Genomic DNA, 23663 nt, shown 5'->3' with positions numbered 1-23663 from the left:
ATAGGATCACCCCACAATCTGTCAGAGTGAGAATGCATCGCAGCTGCCATTCATCATTATTCACACTCAAGGGCCATGAGCACTTACCCTGTTTAGTGAAGATAAATCTTCCATCTGTCATAGTGGGAGGATAGCTCAGGGGTAACACGCTCGCCTTGGAAGCAAGACGATGCAGAGCAACACCAGTTCGATCCCAGGGCCCATGCTTAGTAACCTCTTGGTATTAAGCATGTTATAAATACCAATTATGTATTTATAGTGATAACAGAATGACTGGAGGTTTTCCTATATCTTCACTGTGGTTGGAGCTGTTCTTGAAAACCAATTTAATGGTTCTCAGTTTATCGACCTCTGACTGATGAAGGGCACAGATGGCTTTGTCGGACTCGAGCTTCCGAAAACCAATCATACCCCCATGCTAAGCTTGAGCGCTTAACCAGCGAGTTAACTACCTGAAGTGCTTATATAGGGGGCTTCCCCATGCAGAATAATATCAGTTGACCAGAATCGAGGTAGACGCGCGACCTGACTGACACAATGAGGCTTTGCTATCAGACCATTGGGCAAAATTCGCCCATCTCAAACACTCTCAATAAAACATTACCCAGCATTACTTGAATGAGGCAACTATGCTCATCATTTCATTGATGCAGAGTCAAATGAAAGACCAGACACGTGTATTTTCGAAAAATCTCCCACGTCACTTCACCATTCTTATTGCTTTATTTTATATAAAAGTGAAGAGCCTACCTTTTGGGGTTTTTCAATTTTGTTAGATGCTGTTGCTAAAGATACTCGAACAGTGGTCGAAGTGTACGAAAAGAAGTAGTGGGGCTATGTTCCCTGCTAGCCTGCCCCGGCTCACCACAACCCCTCCCACACCCAATACAAACCCCATACCTGGGTCCGCCTTTCCTCAATTCTACCCCCACCACTGTGTAAAGGCGCAAAGAAACACAGTGAAAGAAATTACCCCATTAACTTTTTTCGTTGTACCCATAGCACGCAGCTTTACGCACACCCTCCCCTTTCTAATCACCCACCTTTCGCACCTCTTAAGGGACATGCTAAAGAATAAAGCCATCCCTCCCACCTACCCCTGATGCAGTGCACTACAGTGCAAGTTTTAACTTCTTCTTACACTTTCATGTTAAAAGGAAACCGTTCCGGAACGGTTTCTTTTTCAAATAAAAGTATAGGAACAGTGAAGCTTAGTATTTTGCCTTCCTTCTCACTCTTCCCCCTGGTCGCCATCTCTCCATCATCACCCACCCTTTGACCACTATGTCTTCCTTTCGGTCTGCTGCCATCATCCAATCGCCATCCCCTCCCTCTCTCCACGGCTGTCCACATTTTTATCGGCATTACCGTGTCCTCTTCCTCTACTGCGGTATTCCTCTGGCAGCCCACCTCTGTCCCTCCCCCATCCCGGCACCATGGTTGTCCCCGCTTTCTTTCCACAATCGCTACCATCATCCGACTCGTTTCCTCCATTGTCCCCCTCTCCATCTCTTTGGAGATACAATGGTTTGTTCCATTGTAACCGTTGAACATGAATACTGTCTAAGATGTATTTGAATCTGTATCTGAGAGTTGTACCTGTTTATCTGGTACTAAGTGAATTTGCTGTAACAGCGCCACGATGAGTCAGGGCAGTTGTGCGCTTTATAAATGTAAAATAAATAAAAATAAATATCTCTCCTTCACTGCCATCCTTCCATCTCCCTCCCACCCACCATCTACACTGGTATCTCCTAACAGTCCACTGGCTGCTCCTGCGTCTCCACCATCCATTTGTCTTCCTCCACACTCTTCTCCTTTCCTCCTACTGCCATCTCTCTGCAGACCCCACCACCCTCCTGCACTTCGCTCTTCGTCCACCATCATACTCCCTCTTTTTCCACCATCCTCTTCCCTCTACCCCCATCATCCTTTCTGGTTTCATCGTCTTCTACTTTTTAGTTCTCATCATTTGCTCTCTTTTCACTTCATCCATTCGCTTTCTCTCTGCTCCATTTCTTCACCACCTCACTCTCTATTGCCACCCTGCTCTCACTCCACTGTCATTGTCTCTGTTTCTATTTATCTCCTTCTACAACCCTACTCCTAGTTTTTCCTCGCTGTCAGGGTCTTCCAAGTTCTCACTCTTTATCCCCAGCCTACTTCTTTGGCGCCAATAAGAGAGCAACGTTCTTGCCAAAATGGACAGCGGCAAAACATCTCCAGCCTCTTGTGCAGAACGGTCTCAAGTTGTCAGCTGTCACTTCTAAATAGCTAATCTAGTTCTGTTTTGAATCTTGGCTCTTGGATTGAGCTCTTGCACAGCGCACATAGAAGAGCCAAAAGAAATAGATAAATGCTCAGTCTCAAAATCCCACGATTCAAACTTCAGGAGGTAGCAGCTTCCCGGTTCTAGCAGCTAAGCTGTGGAACTCCTTACCACCTACGCTCAGATCCAAACCATCCTTCACCACAATTAGGAAAACGCAAAAATGTGTCTCTCCTCGCAAGTGAGCTAGCATCATGTCATCATTATTGCACTCACCCTTGCAACCTGCCCCCTTTGCTATCACTGCTGATCACCATTCATCTCTCCATATATATTACTCTACTTTCGCTTGCGCCATTCGTAATTTCATTATTGCCTTCTTACACTGTACTATCTCTGTAAGCTTATGTGTAATCATACAATACTCTATACAATCTATGTAATTTAGTGTAACGTGTAATATACTATGCAAGCAAAGCGTCCAGATGCCTCAGGGCTCGGTGCGCTCTATAAATAAATAAATACAAATGCAAAATAGAATTCAGCAGGTGAGTGTAAAAATAGCACTCGCAAATGCAGTGCTTTAAGGGCGACAGATAAACATTACGAGAACACATATTTTGAAGGGATTTGAAAAGTAATTTCCATTCTCAAAGGGGTATGTTTTAGAAAATGCATTGTAACCCATACATATAAAAGTACACCCAGTAAGATAGCTCAGCAGGATGAGCAGTCGCTGCTGTGATCACTGAGATATCTGCAGGTTGCTGGTTCGAAACCCGGCAAGGCCAATTCAGCCTTCCATCCTTCATAGGTCGATAAATGATTATCAACTTCGGTTGGGTGATATTGTATGCATATATGTTGCATAGGCATGAGCGCTATATAAATGTATGAAATAACTTACTGTTTTTTTTACAACGTTTGTAAAGGTTTGAAATAAACCATAGACAAATAAAATCAGTCCAACAACGTGCTGAAAAATGTTCATTATAATGGCATAAATGAAACAAAATGTGAGAAATAGGTGTTTAATGAACAATCTGCACTCAGGAACAGGACTTGTGATTGTTAGAAAACAGTTAGGGTTTAATTGGCATGGTTGCCATATATGGACTGGTGTAGAAGCCCATTTAATCTGCAAAAGTGTCTCTAAGAGCAGTAACAAAATGTAGCAAAAATGAATTGAGGTGTAGGACAGGATGGCCAGATAGGAAGAGGTGCTCTTTTAGGGTAGAATATATTTCTAGCCATAAAGGAGCCAACATGAATAAATAAAGCAGACCAGCACTTCAGTAGTGTTTCAATCACCACAGCAGAGAAACAGGGACTTTTATTCATTTTAAAACTGTTGCTTGATGAGCCGAAAAGACGTGTGGCTATGTAGAAACCAACTATTCGGGAAAGTGTTCAATTATGGTTCAATGATTTTCCCAATGCTATGTTATGTTATTTGGCATTTATATAGCACTCTATATTTCATTGGTATGACCTTGTTAGGGAGAATTCTCCAGAATGGCTCATTTCCCTTACCTACCGAGTCCCTCCGCAGCTTTGCTGGATTTCTAGAATTTAAGATTGTGGAGCCTCACCTACTCCACAGGCATCATCTTTTTACTATGTGTTACACAGCACCTTCAGTGCAGTGACACATGGTTGTCTTTTAGAATTCCCAGCTCAGACTCCATTTTCTGGTACTGACTACTTGTCTCCCAGAACATGTAAAGTTGCCATTGACTTTATTAGTCTCTTTAAAATCCATCTTGGTTGCCTCGAACTTAAACCCGCTAGACCATATTTTTTTTTATACGGCGCCAGAAAGTCTGGATAGGCAGGATGTGAGGGGTTTTAGGACCCCTGCCATGGGTTCCCTTGGTAACCCAAGTCACACTCCTGTTTGATTGGCTAGGTTACTGTTCCGCCAGGACAGCCACCTGCTGTGTGATTGACAGCCAGGCTGTGTGAATGGGGGAAAACTGCATAAAAAGCGGGTCTCTGGGGCTGGAAAGGCAGAGTCGCCAGTGGAACGAAAGAACCGACGAGGAGCTGACAGAAGAGGACTCCTACAACAACTGAACCTCCCGGTGAAGCCCTGGTGCAGGTCCGAATCTTCAGACACCAATGACAGAGAAGATCTACCAGGAATCTTCTTCCCCTGAGCTGGTGGGACCAACCAGTTCACCCAAACTGCAAGCCAGGACTCCCTCCTCTGGTCGAATTTGCTGTACAGCGCTACAGTGAATCGGATAGCCAGGAAGGTCGGACCCTGCTTGGGTTTTAAGGAGCGCACCTTTTATTCATTGCTTTGCTCTGCTGCTGGGTTCTTCCCTGGGCAGTGCAGGACCCTCCAGTCTTCCTACTTCATGTCAGTCCGACAGTCGCTTCAGGAACCGTGAGCATGCAGGGCCTGCCAGGAACATCCGCCTCAGCTACAGCTTCTTCTCCATTTAAAGGTACTGTGCAAATCCGGTTGTTTGTTTCGTCCAGCCACGGTGAAGGTGTGTGAAACCTTTCGCCAATCCGAGGGCTCGTCCTTTTCTACTCTTTAAACTAACTTTTCTGCCGACCAACTTCATCCTGAACTCTTGGCAAAGACTTAACCGCAAACTACCCTGAACTGTGTGATCTTGAGCAATTGACTTTGGCCCAGAGCCTTTTTGATTTGATTCCATCACTGTAGGTCCTCTTTCTAGATTGCCCTGCTTACTTACCTGTTGATGCTGCTCAATTTTAGTGTAACTTTCTCTTTAAATTATTGGAGTGCTATTTTGCTCACACTTCATTTTGAGCTTAACTTGTCCAGAATCTATTGTGAGTGGTGTGGTGTATTAAGAGTGTGCTTTTTCAACTGCTTTACTTTAGTGAAATGTTGTACAACTTATGTGTAAATAAATGTATATTCTTTTACTCAGAAACCTTGAGTCAGTGTTTGTTTGAATCATAGTAATTGCTGTCTTTTGTGTAACTATTGATACTGCTCACTTGCTCTTGAGAGAAGTCTGGCTGCTCAGCCATCGCTACCACTTTACTGTGTAGTACAGGCTTGTACCAAAGGTGAATTTGTACTGTCACTTGTAGTCTAAATTGTGTGTGGTGTTCCCAAAGGGTACTGCATATAATTCTGCCTAACAGACCTCAAGGCACTGGTAGGTTGCATGCCTTCGGGGACCGTAGTCCAGGTCAGTTGAGAGAGTAAGGTGTCGTAGGGTGTATGGGTGTATCAGTTATGTGTGCAGCTGATGTAATTGCTTGATGGTAGCTGCATTCTAGCATTTGCTGTGGTGGTTTTGAGATCAGTTGAATGTGTGCAGTCTGGCGGGTGGACATCCAGACTGGGTCCTGGCTGAGTTGGGCCTGAAAGACGCTTATGTGAGCAGCTAGACCGGTTTGTCATGGGTATAACTGCTTTTATTAGAATGAGGTGTCGATGGGGTAGTGTTTGTATGTGAGCAGCTAGGCCAAATTGATTGAGGGGTGTAGCTGCACTGTAATTGTGTGATGGTGTGGAGCAGAGAGTAAGCATAGTGATAGCGGAAGTGCGTTGGGCAAAGTGTGTTGGCTGTCTTGCTGTTGCTGTGTGGACTGCTCGCCAAAATTTCCTGATCCTGGGATGGTGTTGCTTGCCGCGGTTTACACGTGCTTTCTGGTTCCATCGTTGCTGTTGGCTGTGGTGGACCCTGCCCCGCTCTCAAGCCTGCCTTCACCCTTTCAAAAACGCTGGGCACGCGCTTGAGCGGATGTGCGTTTGGCGAAGTGTGTTGGCCGTCTTGCTGTGGACCGCTTGCCGAAATGTCCTGATCCTTGGACTGTGTTGCTTGCCGCAGTTTACACATGCTTTCTGGTTCCATCTTTGCTGTTGGCTGTGGTGGACCCTGCCCCGCCCTCAAGCCCGCCTTCACCCTTTCAAAAACACTGCACACGCGTTGTGCAGAAGTGCAGAAGTGCGTTGGGCGAAGTGTGTTGGCTGTCTTGCTGTCTCGATGGATAGCGGGGGCGGGGGCAACGTTATACTGAGCAAGTGTGGTATTCTTTGTTTTATATAACTCTTTTTTTTTTTTTTTACTACATTCATTGTGGGGGTTTTACTTTTAAATTACGATATGACAAGTAACGTTTATACGTTAAAAACAGGCATGCCAAAAATCGGTGACGAGATATATAATCTTACGCCACTACAGAGTAAAATAGCATTTATTGCCAAAAAGTTAAAAGTAAAAAATCAGGCAGTCTCTGTTAATGTGGACATCGGAGCATTTTATAAATCAGATGGCACTAAAGAGAGAAATTCCATCCCCCACTGGACATTGATGATTCAAGTAGGCAATTGATACATACTATACCAGCTGGCATAGAGCCTAAGGGTTCTGCCAGTACGATGACGGTGAACGTTGCAAATGCTTTGAATCTGAAACAAACTAGGAAAGAAACAACTGATACAACAATAGAATTGGAATGCAACACAGGTGAAATATGCTCAACACAAGCTTATGCTCCAGAAGCTAAATTGTCCTTAGACCAGTGTAAATCCCCGCTAAAAAACCCTCCAATGTGCACAGTTCAGGCTCAACAGATGTTTAATGTTAAAGGTATATGTACCGCACACCGTCACCAATGGAGTTGGTCCCCAGGTGCTCTGGCAGATCTGCAAACGAGAAGGTGGGATGGGTTAGTAGGTGAAGCGGAAGTAGGATAAGAGAGGAGTATGGAAAGTTAACGTTAGCTGGTGAGATTGACAAGGAAATGTTAGATTTTATGAATGCAACGGGTCATCATGAAACAAACACACCAGATGTGCATTATATATATTCCAACACAGGGGATTTGATTCAATTTGATGCAGGTATAGACCATCAAGCATCTCCTAAAGGTGTGGGAAATAAAGAATCAGAGAGTAAAGCACTACTGAAAAAAGATGAGCATGATCTATACAAATCGCCGATAATGTTTGAAAAATCACCCTCTAGTGATTCAAATAGATCTTTATCATTTGTAGCGCCTACTCCAAGGTGAACAAGATTTGGCGAGCCTGTTGAAAATCATCAATTTTTCATACGTGATAATCAGGCAGGTTTAATGGCCAATTGGTTTCATTTCCTGAAGCGCCGGCTCTAAATAATACTTGAGCGCCATGAATACGGCGCTCCTATCCATGGCAAGGTTATATTAGACGCTCGACGAAAAATTGAAAAAACAAACAACTTTGCTCCTCCAATTACTTTCAGATGTTAACAAATGGCCGATTGCAAATGGCCAATGGGATAGAAAGCTACAACATAACTTTATGAATCAATGCACCGAGACAAACTTAGAAGATGGTCTTGATCCATTTCAGGATATTCCATCTAGTATTACAAAAATGTTACCACCTGCCGAAGCAATTACTGTGGAAGCTTCACAAGAACCTAATATAGTGAGTACTGGGCCCGCATCTCTCCCGGCCATAGGTTCTGTTTTGAAGCCACAGGGCAATGAATTTGCGTCCTTGTTTATTAATACAAAAACCCATTCCAAAGCTTCATTGGAGATTGATGGTAAAGATAAGCAAATACTTTCAAGTAATAAAAGTTATTCAGGAAAAACTATAAGTAAAGTCAGAAAAGCTGTAAAACTAGGAAAAAAAGAAGGCTGAATAATAAATTAGAAATACATCAGATGAAAAATCAACGTCCCATATATAAACCTTTAGATGATTTAGTTGCAATAGTATCGTCACCAGTTCAAGCTACTATGATAAGACAATCTGAAGATTCCCATGAAACATTAGCGGCCATAAAAATGCCCATGAATTCACACCCATAGGCCTTTGGAAGTGCACAGCCCTCGGTACTTAATACTTTTACACCCTCTGATTTACAGGGCAAGTGGGTCTCTAGAACAAAACCACTCCAGGGGGAGACCCAAGAGTGACACACACCACTATTCAAGAACTACGAGGTGAGATTCGGGCCTCTTTTGAAAAATATAATAAAGAAAATCAAACAATAAAACAAATTATGATGGAGAGCAAACAGGAGCTGCCAAAAAATAACATCCAACCACTCCATTTTGCAGCTCCAAATATTGAACTGCTCTTGAAAGGCCCTGAATTGAAACAAATGAGATCAGAGCACGAGTCAACATCTCGTTTGCCAAGAGTTGTTGCTACAGGGGCATACAAGTGGCAGGCTAGTTGCAATGGCTCAAAAGGATGCAAGGACTACATCCCTAGTCGATAAAGGAGGGGATCAATATAAAAATTATCATCGTCTACTAATTAAATGTCGAAGACATTCTTTTTTCAAAAATATGATCTACATCGTGCTAGCATACTGAATATCTGCTCAGAGATCTCTGCGTTAGAAGACTTGATGCCAACAGAGATGTCAACAGATATTGGCTTAGTTGAATTTGTGAATCAAACTGATCTGACTGAATCACGATTGTATATTCAGTTGGGTTTTGTACTAAATACATTATGGCTAGCTCGAACCGCTTTTTACAATTTAGGTTTTATACTGAGTCAAAGTACACCTGTCCATGATAAACTGGAGAAAAACCCTGATTCCCCGAGACTAAGAATATATGGTGAAAAGACAACTCCACATCCAAGCACTTTAATATCAGTGACCCAAAAAACTTGGCAGGACCGAAATCATGAGGCTAGGTCATAACAACCCCAGATATCCGAGTTAATTAGTCTAATCTCATGGAATACTAGAGGGCATAAACACTTTATTAATACCAAAAGTGAAGATCTCCTCAAATATGATATTATAGTATGCCAAGAGACTTGGCTTCGAACAACACCCATATGGGATCTTTATAACATCTATGTGGTTCCTGTGATTGAACCCTTGCAAGGGCGCCCAATGGTGGGTTTGCTGATGGCTTTTCGAAAAATAAAAAGCTGGAAATTAAATGGCATATATCACCGTCACCATGCTTTCAAATTGTAAAAATTCTTAGAGGCGAAAGCTATTGTGCAATTGTTAACATCTATTGGGGTAAGAAACACATGTCCTCTGAGGAGTTTTCTGAACATTTCAATAATGTTCTTGACCTGTTGCTTTTGGATGACTCTATCACTAATACAGTTATTATGGGCGACTTAAATCTTCATCTTTTGCTAAAGCAATCCACTGTTAGATACATGGATGAACATCGTTGGTCTACAATAATGGCCAACAGAAATTGTCATGCTGAATGGTTCAACTCAAGGGGACAATCCCCCTGAAGCTACATGGCACAACGACGGCTAGCAGGCAATATTGGATTACGTTTATGTTAATAGCCAATTCCTGAGTAAAGTGACATCATTTAATGTAAAATCGACAAGTATGAGTGATCATAGCCAATTATGCATAATGTGTGAATGGCCTGTGGCACGATCAAAGACTGTCAATCGTAATATGACAAATTTAATGGTCAACAATGCTGGTAATCACATAAAATGGTAGGAGTAAAATTGGTTCAATAAAGACAAATACTTAATTATATATATTGGGATCCTAGTGATCAAGGTAGATCATGCTATGCAATTATTTGAATCAGGAGGGTTGTGCACTCAACAGAGAAATCATGGTCATCTCCACACTTTTGATTCTGAGGTAAAATACAGAAAGAGCGAACTAAGGAAAAACATAAGGAAACTGGCCAATGTATCCTTAGTGGATAAGATTGTTTAGATAAATCAATTAAAAAATGCGTATAAAAGATGGCAAAGAGGTAGACGTGCAATACAATACCAGCACAATGGAGAATCCATGATAAAACATATTATCATGAAGTCATCTGGCGGAATATGGACGCTCCTTAATAGTAGTTGCCATAAACACCAAACTATAGTACAAACCAATCCTATCCCAGAACAACGCTGGAGAACCTATTTTGGTAATGTATATCGCACACCTTTTCCTGATTTATGTTTTAATTTGAACAAAATAATTGCTGATCATGATGTGAAATTTGACCTGGACGATATTCATTATTACATTTCAAAGCTGAGCACTTCCCGGGCATCGGGCCCTGATGGGCTTTATAATTTGATGTTTAAGAAAAATACAGAAATTCGGGTGTACATACTGTACCTAATATTCAAGAACATCATGGCGACCGGAAATATTCCGCTATCTTGGAAAACATCTATAATTCTTCCCATATTCAAAAAAGGAGATCGTGCTGATCCGGTCTCTTATAGACCTATTGCACATTTGGATTGTCTGGGAAAGATCTTTGCCCGTATGATTCTGGGAGAATTTAACAAATGGTTAGATAGCATGAATTATAGGGATCCATTTCAAACTGGGTTTCTGCCAGGATTAGGTACAACTGTTAACCTCATAACTCTGAATGTTATCATACAACAGGGAAGACGGCTTAAGCAGCCTATATATACAGCATTCGTCGACTTTAGATCGGCTTTCGATCTTCTTCCAAGGGAACTACTGTATAAAAAGTTAACAGATTTAGCATGTCCATGGTACATCTTGAAATGGATTATAGAGCTTCATACTAATACATCCATTCAAATACGTCTAAGAAATGATGGGTTGTTATCAGATCCAATAGAAACAACCCGGGCACTGAAGCAGTGATGCTTGTTGTCTCAGCCCTATTTAATTTTTTTATACTGGATATAGGAAGTAGCTTCAGGGGCATGATTACTGACCTGCCAAAACTACATGGGATCACAATTAATTGGCTTCTCTATGCTGATGATATAGTGCTCATATCAAAAACACCTGCTGGATTACGCATACTGCTGAATGCATTAGATACTTATGCCATACAAAATTGCATTAGCATTAACATCAAGAAGGCGCAAGTCATGCGATTTGGCCTAAAGGGGCACAAATCTTAACAATGGCTACTGCAGAATACTGATCTACAGTCCTTGAAATCATACATATATCTGGAAATTTGTGTGAATAACCATCTGTCTGATAAGCCATATGAAGATCATTTACAAATAAAACATGATACAGCTCTAGCACAAATGATAATTATAAGAGCAAAATATTGTAAATTTACAATATATCCTCTGATAGTTTATTATAAGCAAAAGTTTATTCCTACTGTTCTGTATGGTTGCGAGACAAAAAAATGTCAAACACATGCCTATTGGTCAAAATATGAAAGCACCTATTGGAAGAAATCATTAATGTTACCAGTGTCTGAATCATTACCTGTTCTGACATGAATTGGGGCTAATCTCATTTTATGCGGTATATAAATGGAAAATATGCCAACTGTATAGGAATTGTTTAATGAAGGAAAACAACAACGGTCTACTTATGATTATATCAAAATATTTACTTTCAGCTGAGGATAATTTTACTAGAACTTGGTGTAATACTGCCCGAAAAATTATGTGTGGAGCAGATATAACAGAAACATTGTTAATTGAATATCCAAATAAGGCCAAATCCAAGTTATGGAAATCCGACTGGATTAAAACGAGAACTGCTTGCATGAAAATACAAAAATTCAATCAAAATCCATTTGCCTTAAAAATTCAAGGAGAAGTTGAAAAATATTTACAGCGCTCTCCAAATCCTGTTCATCGCGTAGATTTTGAGGTTTAGACTGAATATATGGCCAACAAGGGACATAATGTATAAATGGAAGAAGATATCTTTGCATGAAACTAATTGTCGGTTTTGTAATAAAATGCTGGAAACAATTAAACACTTATTGGTGGAGTGTACAGCACTTCTACCGATAAGGGTTGTACACTTTAAATGTCTTTTTAAGTAAGATGTAGTGCTAGCGTCTGATCGACTGTGGTTGCAATTATATAGTGGGAATAGAAAATGTGTAAGATACACAGTTGTTAATTTTTTTAATTGTTTAAATATCAAGAAAGTCGATATCGACTGTAGTTCTTGAATTATGAGAGAAAACAACTGGGGAAAAGAAAAGAAATGATCTCGCACCTATTTCTCCTTTTGCTGTAAAAAATGAGAAGTTAACTTGATTAAAACATCAAGGTAATACAATAATAAACTATGTACAAGATTACAAATCACTGAACACCAAATTCCACCCCACCCCCCAATTTTCTGGATTTCGGTTGTGGGTCACTTGTAGCAAATTAATAGGTTTGTTCGGTGGCGACATTGCTCAGTAACTCATTGAGTAATTAGTCATCGGTTGCTGGGGTTCAGTCTCTTCCTATGTTCGTGGTTGGTATTACGGAAAGAGCCACGTCTATAGAGCTTTGCAGAGCATCATGTTGTCTTTTGTGTGTCAAATATGTGGCAGAAGCGAGTTCCACAGAGTTGGGGACAAGGTTCAGAAGGTGGACCCTTTGATCCAGACCGAGTTAGAAGTTGAAATTACTAGATGATGGGCAGTACTTGATCTTAGCGTGCCAGAAAGGAGGTATGGTTTTATCTTTTCTTGTAAATATAACAGGCCGGTTTTGTGCACTGCTCGGTGAGTGATGCATAAGGTCTTGAAGGTGGTGAAGGTGGCCCGTTGTCCAACAGGGAGCCAGTGGAGGGTTCAGAGAGCTGGTGAGATGTGGTCTCTAGGACTGAGGGCAAGGAGCAGTTTTGCGGCTGCGTTTTGGGCTCTTTGGAGTTTGTTGAGTTGGTATGCCGGGGATCGTAGGTATAGGGAGTTAGCATAGTCCAGTCTCGACATCACAATAAACATAACTGCGGAAAGTCTATTCGGGAAGGAGAGGTAGGGAAAGATGCGTCTGAGAAGTTTGGGGTGGTAGTGACTGCATTTTGACACACTGGTCTGACGGGAGAGGGTTAGGCCTAAGTCCATGGTGAGGCCTACCTTTTTTACTGTGTCAGAGGGGGGCGGAGGTGGGCCGAGGGTCGGGGCCATGGGAGCAGATGAGGTAGAAGGATAGTATTGCCGCACACCATGATTTCTGTTTTGGCAGTGTTCAAGAGGAGGTGCTTTGTTGTCATCCATCCATCAATATAGCAAAGACAAGCTTCAAGATCGGGGTGGGGGTTGGTGCCTGATTTGGGAATTCGTAGGAGGATTTGGGTATCGTCAGCGTAGTTGTAGCATGAGATGTTGTGCTTGCGGATGATTCCAGGAAGGCTGGTCATATAACGGTTGAACAGGAGAGCAGATATACATGCGCCTTGTGGTACTCCAGTGTTCACCGAACGAGCAGCCGATAGAAAAGGGGATAGGAGGATTATATGTTTCTTGTTGCTGAGGAAGGAGGTGATCCACTTGCAAGCAGTGCCATGGATTCCTAGGGAGTGGAAGTGGTCAAGGGGGATTGAGTGGTTAACCGTGTCAAAGGCTGCAGAGAGATTGAGGACAATTAGTGCAGCGCATCCTTCGGAGTCTGCAGTGACCTTGATATAATCCCAGATAGAGGTCAGAGTGGTTTCAGTTCCATGTCACGGTCTGAAGCCTGATTGTGCGGGGTCGAGGAGACTGTTGAATTCTACAAAGGCGCTGAGCTGGAAGTATGCTGATCAGTTGATGAGTTGTGCAAGAAATCTGGTGTTGGATATTGGTCTGTAGTTTCTGGGGTCAATCGGGTTGAGAGATGCCTTTTTAAGGACATGCTCCATTTTGAAGGCATCAGAGAAGATGCCAGAAGTGAGGGAGTCATTAAGTATGGCTCATGAATGTTTTCCTGCGCAGGTGGACGAGAATATTTCTTTAAGGACAGAAACGGGGCAGGGGTCTAGGGGCGACCCAGGCGGTTTGCTGGCAGATAGTAGGTCAAACAAGTTGTTTCTGGAGAGGGGTTTGAAGGAGTCAAATGTAGGGGAATTGGGCTTTGGGAAAATGGGATCAGGGGAGGACGGTGGTGGGAGGGGAGAGAGGAAGGACAGTTTGGTGTTAAGGGATGTCGTCCTGTTGAGAGCGATGGTGTAGAAGTGTAGGGAGGAGTCACAGAGTGATTGAGATGGGGTGGATTGGGTAGAGGTGCAAGTGGGTTTGATGAATTCTGATATGATCATGTGGAGTTCTTTGCTGCAGTTGCCACAGTTGAGAATTTGTCTATTGTAATAGGCTTTTTTGGCCTTTCGAATTTCAGCTTTGTAGTTATGGTGGTGCAGGGCGAACATGGATCTGCTGAGATCGGTTTTAGATGCTCGCCATTTGCGTTCAAGAGAGTTGTTTTGTTTTTTGGCGTTCTTCAGGAGGTGCGTGAACCATTTGGGGGATGGTCCATTGCATGAGGAAGCGTGGAACGAGGGGGTGAGAGGAATTAGAGAGTCATTAAGCCAAGAGTCGAAGGAGCCGATGATTAAGGCTCTATTGGGGGTGTTGCAGGGGGACAAAATAGTAGGGCTTCAGCTAGGTCTGGAAGGATCTTGATGTTGTTCCAGCATTTGAGATCATGGAGGGAGGGTGCCGGGGAAGCTGTAGGAGGTGGGGCAGGGTTGTGGATAGAGAAGCGGACATAATGGTCGGTACAGATGAGTGGTTTGGGACGGGATATATAATCCCATGTTATGGGAGCTGAAAATGGCATCAAGTGTGTGCCCCCTGAGTGGGCTGGACTAGTCGTATGATGGAAGAGGTTAAGCGCATCAAGACTGTCAACCAGTGGACGAGTCATGAGGTTTTTGGGAATATCGAACCAGATAGTGAAGTCTCCTAGGAGTGTGAGAGATGGGTGACTTACTTTAATAGTAGCTATTGAATCACAGTGGTTGTTGGCGAAATATCTGTTGTAACCAGGCGGTCTGTAGATGAGTAGGAAGCTGTGGGAGAAAGTCAGTGGTAGCGAGAGTTTAACTAGAAGGGATTCGCAGGAGGTAATGCGTGTCTGAGATTCGAGTGAGGCTGAGAAAGGAGGATTGAAGAGGACTGCCTCTCTGTCTCCTCTGGAGGGTCTATTATGGGTGATGAGCGAGTAGCCGGCTGGGAAGGCTTCATGTGCAACCGGGGCAAAGTCGTTGGAGAGCCAGGTTTCAGTGATAAGGATGAGGTTGGGCTTGTCGGAGGATAGAAGGTCGAAAGATGCAGTGTCTGTTTCTTGCTATGGAGCGGGCATTAAAATCCACAAAGAGCACAGCACTCGACATGAAGTTTATCAAGGATGTTTTGGGGAATGGACAGGGGTGGGTCAAGGTAACTCAAAAGCAAAAGAACAACAAATGTGGCCAACTATTCCTGACATTGGGTACAAAAATTCTCAAGGAAAGAAGTCTCCGTAGGATTCTCCCAGATCTTTTCACTGTCATTGAGTAATAAAAAGTTCCCAAATATTCTTGTCTCTTTGTCAGGTGTTTGATCATTCATTGGCTTTTTGAGTATGGCGAAGATCTTAGTCATTGGTCATGGCACATGTGGTTGGGCAGCTTTGGTGGGGTTTGTGTGTGTGTGTGTGTGTGTGGCGATCAACTATTCACCAAAGTCAGCTGATTCTTGTCTGCTTCTTCCTAAGGACCCCATGTCTGCTGGTCCCCTTTTCACTATGGATTCAGTAAATTAATGTAAACCCTCATTGTTGGGTGTCCAGTGATAGTCGCCTGGGAAAAGGCCGCCAGGGGGCATGCTGCTTATACGTTTCCCATTCATTGGGACGAGCATGGTTACCCCATTCCTTTATGCTGGGTTTCACAACATTCATAGATATTACTCACGCCCATATTACCAGGTCTTCCACTCTCCCCTTTACCTGGAATGTAATGAGGTGCGTTGCCGGTTCTGCATTCTTCCTTGCTTCAGTTTCACTGTTCTTCAGGATGACTTTTCTGCTTTCTTCCAATTTCTCTGGAGACCGGCTCTGGTCTCTCAACGTGGTACTGGCGCAGTCAAGGTTCTTCTTTCTTTCTTTCTCCCTGTTGGCCACCACCTCTCGTACTTGTTTCCCTCCTGGGATACACTTCAGTCTGGTCGACCGGTCATGGTCTGATAGTGGCGTGCTCTATCAACGGCACATCGAAGTTGGGGCTCTATGCCAGCCCTGGTCGAAAGTCCCTTCTGGGAATACCAGCCTCTGGACCCTTGTTCTGTCGGTTGCTCGCTCCATAGTGCTCCTCGGACACTGCTTGTCTCATTTGGTTTGCCACCTTGCAAACCAGTTTTCTCCCCGAGTCATCGGCTTCCCTCAGCCAGCCTGTTTTATTCACCTGGGTTTCTCTTCCTGTTTCTCTGGATCCTCCCACTTTTATCATGCAACACTGAGGCCTTACCATCCCCTCACCGTAGTTCTTCCTTTGTGTTGGACTTGTGTTCTTTATAACTCTGTATGGTTTCTTCATCAGTGATTGACAGTCATTCTTCATTACTCATTCTGACGAATCAACTTCTGGGGCCCCAGTTGTCCAGGGATGAATATCAGTTTCTAAAGCATCAATCAGCCCCACACCTTGGAAACACAGATACATTATAAACCTCCTTGTCCAATTTTGGTAACATGGACAGAGTGGCAAACTTATCTCCGCAAGGTTGTGGATTGTTGGTTAGTTGCAACACAGTGAAAACACAATTATTAGTCAATGTTAAAAGGGGCTGTCCAGTCAAGATTGTATACACATATCTACTTTATTATTATACAACAGACAGTTCTAGCACACTACACACTAGCACACTACACAATTACAGTCCCTGTAAAAGGAACACGGAGCACATACAGTTTCACAAACAAAAGGGATGCACTCTGGATATTGACAGGAGGGTAGTTGGTAAAGCAATCAGTCTTAACTGTTCAAGGTTATTTGGTTTCAGGACTAAGGGAGCAGGGGGTTGTAAATGTCACCAGGGGCCTTATGAGAAGGACCAGGGGGACAGAACCACAATGTACCTGGTGCGTGAGATGATCTAGGTGTTCGTCAGCGTTGAGTCAGTTCCAGGACGCTTTGCAGCTCCAGCGACAGAGTTCAAGACGGGAGACTGCTGCTGGTATCAGGTGGCAGGCAGTTCGGCAAGCGAGGCTGGATGGACGGCTGCAGATAGGCCTACACGGCAGCTCGGGGTCAAGACTAATTGTCTCTGTGCTGGTTGGCAGATCTGGAATGCTGGTCGAGGCGTCTCAGATGGTTTTAGTGACAACAGTTAGTGCTGCAGCCAGTCTTGGTTCTAGGGCTCGACTGTCTCAAAAATGTTGTTAAAAGATGGACAGTGGTTGATGCTTGTTGTGGCACTTCTAGCTTCTTCGCACGGCTCATGTCGTCCTTTAAGGAGAACGGCCCAAAGCTGAGGAGAGTGTTTGCAGGCAACGGCCTTGTCCTTTGTTCAGAGACTCTCTGGCACTTCCCGCCTAGGAAGCTTGCTGGCAGAACCTAGCAGGGCATGCTTTGTGCTTACTGGCTACCGGTTCTGGTGCTGCTGGATGGGTCCTCTGAGTCCGGTATCTCCCTCTGTTCCCTGGGAGATGTTTAGGGGAGGGATCTTGCTTCCCTCTTGGAAATCCTGGCCCTCCTTCACTGGTGGAAGCTGTAAGGCAGACTGTACCTTCAGCCAAGGCCCAGATTAGTCTTACTTATTACTCTTTTTGAAGTCGTCGGATGATCTGCTAAGTGAGGTGCTCAGCCCTCTTTTAAAGCCAAATGGGCCCCAGTGATTGGTGCAGGATAAGCCCACCTTAATGCACCAATCCCAGGTCCCCACCAACAATCTTCTGCTATGTGTAATGTCATAACCAGAGTGCTTTGCAACAAGAAGGGTAAAGGGTGACAACATGTATTACGAAGTCCCAACCATCTTCCTGTCTGTTGTGGATCAAAAAGTCTCTCTGGTTAATTGAGCTCTCTGTGACTCCTGATCAAAGCGCAGGTCTCCATTGAAGTCTGTGGTGAGAACAGAATTTCTGTCTTCATCGAATCACATACTTCTTCCCTCTGAAAGGGGGTCACCCTGTAGGGGTTGCCTGCTTTAAAAAGTTGTCCCAGACATGGCATTCACTGCTCTTCATACAGAGGGGTAGGAACTAGCTTCAAGCTGACACATTGCATGTAAAAAAGGTGTTTGGGTTTCCTGCCCTTTGTTAGTTCTGTTAACTCTCATCACTATGCGCTGCCACCATACAGAACCTAATAGGCAGGGCAGATCCATGGAGCCTTTGATATTTTAGTTAGGCTAGCCATGGCCAGAGGAAGGTGTTGTCTTCCCCCTTCTTGAGATGCTTTGATGTACCTCTGGCTGTCTCATTCCAGCTGAATATGACGGGAGGACTGCACCGGTAGGCTGTGGTCCCCGGAGTACACTTATGTGTTTGTTTTGCTGTGAACATTGGTAAATGTATGCGGATTAGCCCCACACATTTATCAAAACAGCCCAGCCGAGTGCACACTCCCTGTGCGGATGGTCAGATTCCTCACACTCCTGCATCTTTCTTTTCACAGTACCATTCAGATTTCTGTCTTCAGTAATTACATTGCAATAGCATGTAGGAGGAGTCTTGGTGTCTGTCACTTGATATTACTGTATTGGGTGTTTTTTGGATAATACAAAGAGAGTTCCTTATTGAAAAGGGAGTCCTTATCCCCCAGAGGGGGAATATTGCATAGCGAGTTCACCTCGCAAGCCTCACAGGAAGGGGCTTCCCCCTCAGAGAAAGTGACTGATCTCTCGATTCGTCACAGCTTGGAGTGCATGCATGCCTCACCCATCTCTTCCCCCTCCTCCATAGCTCTCCCCTAACTTTCACTTTGTTGTTCCTCTTTAATTATCTCTACCACGTCACATTCTCTTACACCCTCTCGTTACTCTTTTCTCTTTGCATCCTCCTTTATCCTATCCCCACCAGCTCTTCCATAACTTTGCTCCACTTCCTCTCAACTATGTCTACCTCCTTCTCTGCTTTTCCCACAATGACCTCCCTTTGCCCTCATTCCTGCTCCTTATTTACTCTTTTTAAAACTCCTGCCACCAGTCACCTCCAAATACCCACCATCTGCAAACGCCCACCATAACCCATTCTCTTTCCTGGGACACATAGCCTCCTGATCAGTTGCCCCGGGTGGGGTCACCCCTAAATGGTTGCATCTGGAGATCTGTATGAGTTCTGAGATATGTTGGCAGTATTATATTTAAGTATGTCAGGTGTCTCATGTTTGGGGGCACAGGATTGCCAAGGTGCATGGACCGAGCCCTTCAGATCCCTGTTTGCCATCTGGAAAAAGACATGTTATGTTATTTTTGTCTGTTATCTTGTATTTGACATGTTATCTTTTATTTGTATATCCCCTCCTGCCATAGTTTATGGCTTTTAGTCGCTTTGCCGGTCAGAGAGGCAAAGGAGGCGTATGATGGAACATTCAGTAGTGGTAGGGAGAAGCAAAGTTGGTTAGATGGTTGGAATGAGGGTGAGGGATAGATCAGATGGCTGGAAGGCATGGGAATGTAGAGGATCTATGTGTACAATTGAATGGAATTTATCGTAGAACGTACCAGTATTCTATGGTGAACACTGGCAAGAGGACAGATGGCTCAAGAGGAGGTGTTCCCTTTCCAAGAGAGGTTGGGGTGGGGGGCATATGTTTGGAAATTACTTGCTGCATGGTGTGGCAAGACATGTTGAAGCCATGCCCAATAAAACACATATGTGCAAAGCCTTTTTAGCGTACTTCCCTAGGCCCCCAACAAGATTTGGGAGGGGTTGTATGCTAGAAATCCATATTTGCCAAGTTTGCAAATGCTCCCTGAAAAGTGAGCAAAAAACCTCACATTTTCTGGTTTCCTAATTTATGTCATGGTTACCAAAACCCTAGGCTTGTGTGCAAAGTGCTTATGGTTAGACTTTGAGCCTTCCACAGTGTAATGGTGCACCAAGGCACGTAGAAAACCATGCCTAAGAAAACACAGCATGCAAAGCCCCTCTACTTACTCTCCTTAACCACAAATGGTTCAGTTCTTTATATGTGGGAAATCTGAAAGGAAATATGGACACATTTATCTGAAGGTGGGATTTTGACTATGGCTTCTTTGGGATGCAGAAACCCAGTCAAGCCTCGCCGGAGGTTTGCGTGTCCTCCTAGGGTCTATAAGGTAATGGTTATATTAGTGTGTGAGGCAGGAATCCTGTTAGGCACAGCTTTTATGGGAGTTAAGTTACATAATTCAGCCTTTGACTAGCCTTCTCACCCTGGGATGCAGTTACTGTGGCTTGTTAATAGAGGGCATCATGCAAATGTTAGGTCAAAAGAGGTGCATAAGGTCTAGTTAACAGATTAGCTTTACAGGTCTCCCTTCATTTTTTGTGTGTGAATGTTTAGGGGTTTTGCCACCTGGCGTCTTTTATGGCTGCTTCAAAAGCGTTTGAAAATTAGACATTTTAAAGAAAAACATTTTAATGAAATCTCAATATAATATAACATGACCTAATCAGCTAGTATAAAAGGAAACAGACGTCGTATTCTCCCGACATCCCCCAAAAGGAATGATTCAGTACATACAGTAGCACTCCTGTAGATTCTATTTAAGGTACAGTTCTGCTTTGGGAAAGGAACACTTTGATCCTGTCAGAGCAAGACATTACAAGCATGTTTGTACAGCTTAAAACATGACCTGGCGTAGTATAACACAGTGTATCATACCAAACCTAATTCCGTGTAGCACTTCAAAACAGCAAGGCTGAGCATAGATAATAATGCTTAGTATCGGCACATAGCAAAACATCACACACACATGCCCACTCTGCTCCAGACCCACCCTCTGCTGCTGCTGTTGAGGTGACTGAAGTGGCTTGTGTAGATGCACGTAGGTGTGTGGCCCCTGTCTGGGTGCTCCAAAGCCTTCACTTGTGGGGCTCACTCTCCTGAGCTCTTCGATGTCCACTGTCTGGTGGGCACAAACAGTATGTCAATACGGCATGAATCACATTCTCCCGCTAAGGGCCTTTTTCTGTAAACGTTTTCAGAGGATTTACAAGGCTTGTGGGGCTCTAGGCCCAGTCATTACCAGATGTTCAGCATCTGTATAAAAAGGGGACGTAGGGTTTGTGTAACACGTGTGATGGCCCTCTGCCATGCTGGGTGTAGCTTGGCGATCCCACACTATTCCTAGTCCCAGCATCAGATAGAGTGTAGCAGCACCTGACTCCCTTGGCTACCCTCTCATCCAACTGACAGTTTAAGAAAGGGACTTTGTCATGGTTTTTAATTCAGAATAATTACAATTAATATTCAAAATCATATAAAATAGAAGTCCCTTCAAACTCAAGAATTGTGGTTCATATTATGCTTAATTTAAGTTCCATCGAAATTGTTCATAACATAACAAAGCAAAGTAAATATTATTGTGTGTAACTACCAAATACCTGTGTGAAAGGGTAGGTCAAGGGATGGCCTCCTGTTGTCGACTACTGTTTCGGACTGCACTGCTCATCTAGGGAGAATCTTGTTTTTCTTTTGTCCGAAAAAATGATTGAATTGTAGCTGATCTAGATGTCTCATTCCTATCACATCATTCTTCAGTTATTGTCTGATTGATCAAATTGAAACCCCAAAGAAAGGCAAGATATAGAGCGAGCCTCATTCACAGAGAAGTTACCAGGTGTATTTCTGACACACCCTAAATTCACACCTGGAAAGTGCTATTTGATTAACAAAAGAAGTTAGTCTAACTGCTTATAAGTGACCTATCCATGAAAAAGGGTAACGGCTTCTGTGAATCAAATCACACTCTACATTTGTAAATCAAAGGCAAGTAATACCTACTCCTTGTAACTTTTAGTAAATCAGCCCGACAATTATGAACACTTGCTGAATAACTTATTAAGGGAGTTGTTGAAAAATCTCAGAGGACGTGTAGGATTTGCAAAAGCAATAGAAAAGAGACATTGAAACATATAGTAATAGAATGTTATGCTGTAAAAGAGAGAAGGCATAATGCACCTTATTTGTTTCGTACATTCTAGAGAATCTCTGTATCAAGAGCAATTCTGGGCCAGATTTATGCACAGAAAACAGTCATCGCATATTCTCACATCTTTTCTCCAATACATTTTCAGGAGCCTGGGTGACCCTCATCTAGCCATCTAATTTGGTGTTTAGATGCACTCAACGTATTGATAGATGATAGCAGAGGAATGTATTTTAATTTAACGCAAATGGAACATTTTATAAGTAGGCTTCCATGATGGGGGTTTTAGCTCCAGACAGCAGTTCGTACAGCGTGCGAGATCAGGTATTTATATCTACATCTGGGCTACTCTTGTTTGTTGTATCGCAAGTAGTGATCTTATGCATCTGCAAATTGGAGAGGAGTCCCAACTTGAACTGACTATGTGGTTTTAGGATGAGCCTTTGCAATTGGATCCCATCTTCTTTGCTCATGTGTAATCTTCTCTTTGCACAGAGAACGTTATGTATCATCGTATTGTAGGCACTTGGAACTTTGCTAAATTGATCTGCTATTCACAATACCAAGGTAGCATTATGATCTTACCTTATCACGAGACCTCTGGATATGAATCAATAGTGACTGTACTGCAATTGTAAAATGTTAGTTCTTTATACCCTTATTCGCTGTAAATTAATTATAGAATTGTGTATGAATTGTATACAATGTGAAAGGTTTCGTTGGGAAACCAGATCACAATAATAAGACAATTTATTTAAAAAACAGTTCACCTGCAACCAGATCAAATTGCATTATGAGAACAGAACATCTAGCCCACTTAATAATAAATGGTAATGACTTACTAGTATGTGGTTTTGTCAAATTAAAGATCTGGGATACCAAAATTTCAACAAATACGGATAAGAATGGTGGCTGTGTAAAATAATGCACCTTTGTAAAGAAGATGCTTCAATTGTGGCACAGAAATTGAGTGAGTTGACTCATTTATCCTACATGGCAAAGAGACCACCCAATGAAAACCCAGCTCAACAGATGACCAATCCCCTTAAGTATTGTCAGAGAAATCAGAAATATCTAAAAAAAATAAGTAAACTTTTGTGTGAATATTATGAGGGGTATCTAAATATTCACTGTGTATGCAAATGGCTTAGTCTGACTACCTTAGTAATATATTTGTATTTTTTATTTATTTATTTATTTATTTTGAAGTTTGGGAGACATTTTGACCAGAAATGCAGTACTTAACACACTGTACAGGTTCATTTACTAAGTTATTTTGATTGTATGGACGAGAGTGGGCCAGTAATGCAATAGTACATAGAAAGGGCACATGTTTCAACAGAGGAACATATGCTAAACATTTGGACTCTGGGAAAGTATTGACTGGTGCTCTATACATATGCATATTCATAACACGACCTGGGAGGGGAAGGGGGGCAGGTATGCCGGTCAGATGGTGTCGGAATTAGGGGTTTTGAAGGACGCTTCTTCACACTGGCACCCCCATGACCATTATTGATTGAGGTGGGAGGGCATATATTTTATCTTAAGCATTTCGTTTTTGAGAAATGGCAGAAAAATAAATACCCTACTGTATAGCAATTCCAGAAACCACAGACATTCCTTTACTGTAGTTATTTATAGGTACAACTTCCGGCAAAGCCTA

At 43.0% G+C, this 23663-nt stretch overlaps 1 protein-coding gene across 1 annotated transcript in view; it reads left to right on the top strand.

Annotated features, from left to right (window-relative positions):
* PARVA (parvin alpha) overlaps nucleotides 1-23663 on the top strand; it is a 411197-nt gene that overhangs the window by 165526 nt on the left and 222008 nt on the right. The gene's annotated exons all lie outside the window — the stretch shown is intronic.

The sequence above is a fragment of the Ambystoma mexicanum genome, chromosome 11, assembly GCF_040938575.1.
Source record: "Ambystoma mexicanum isolate Mex_15411 chromosome 11, UKY_AmexF1_1, whole genome shotgun sequence".
NCBI lineage: Eukaryota > Metazoa > Chordata > Amphibia > Caudata > Ambystomatidae > Ambystoma > Ambystoma mexicanum.
The sequence above is the reverse complement of the archived record's forward strand: the minus strand, read 5'-3'. Positions and strand labels throughout refer to the sequence as shown.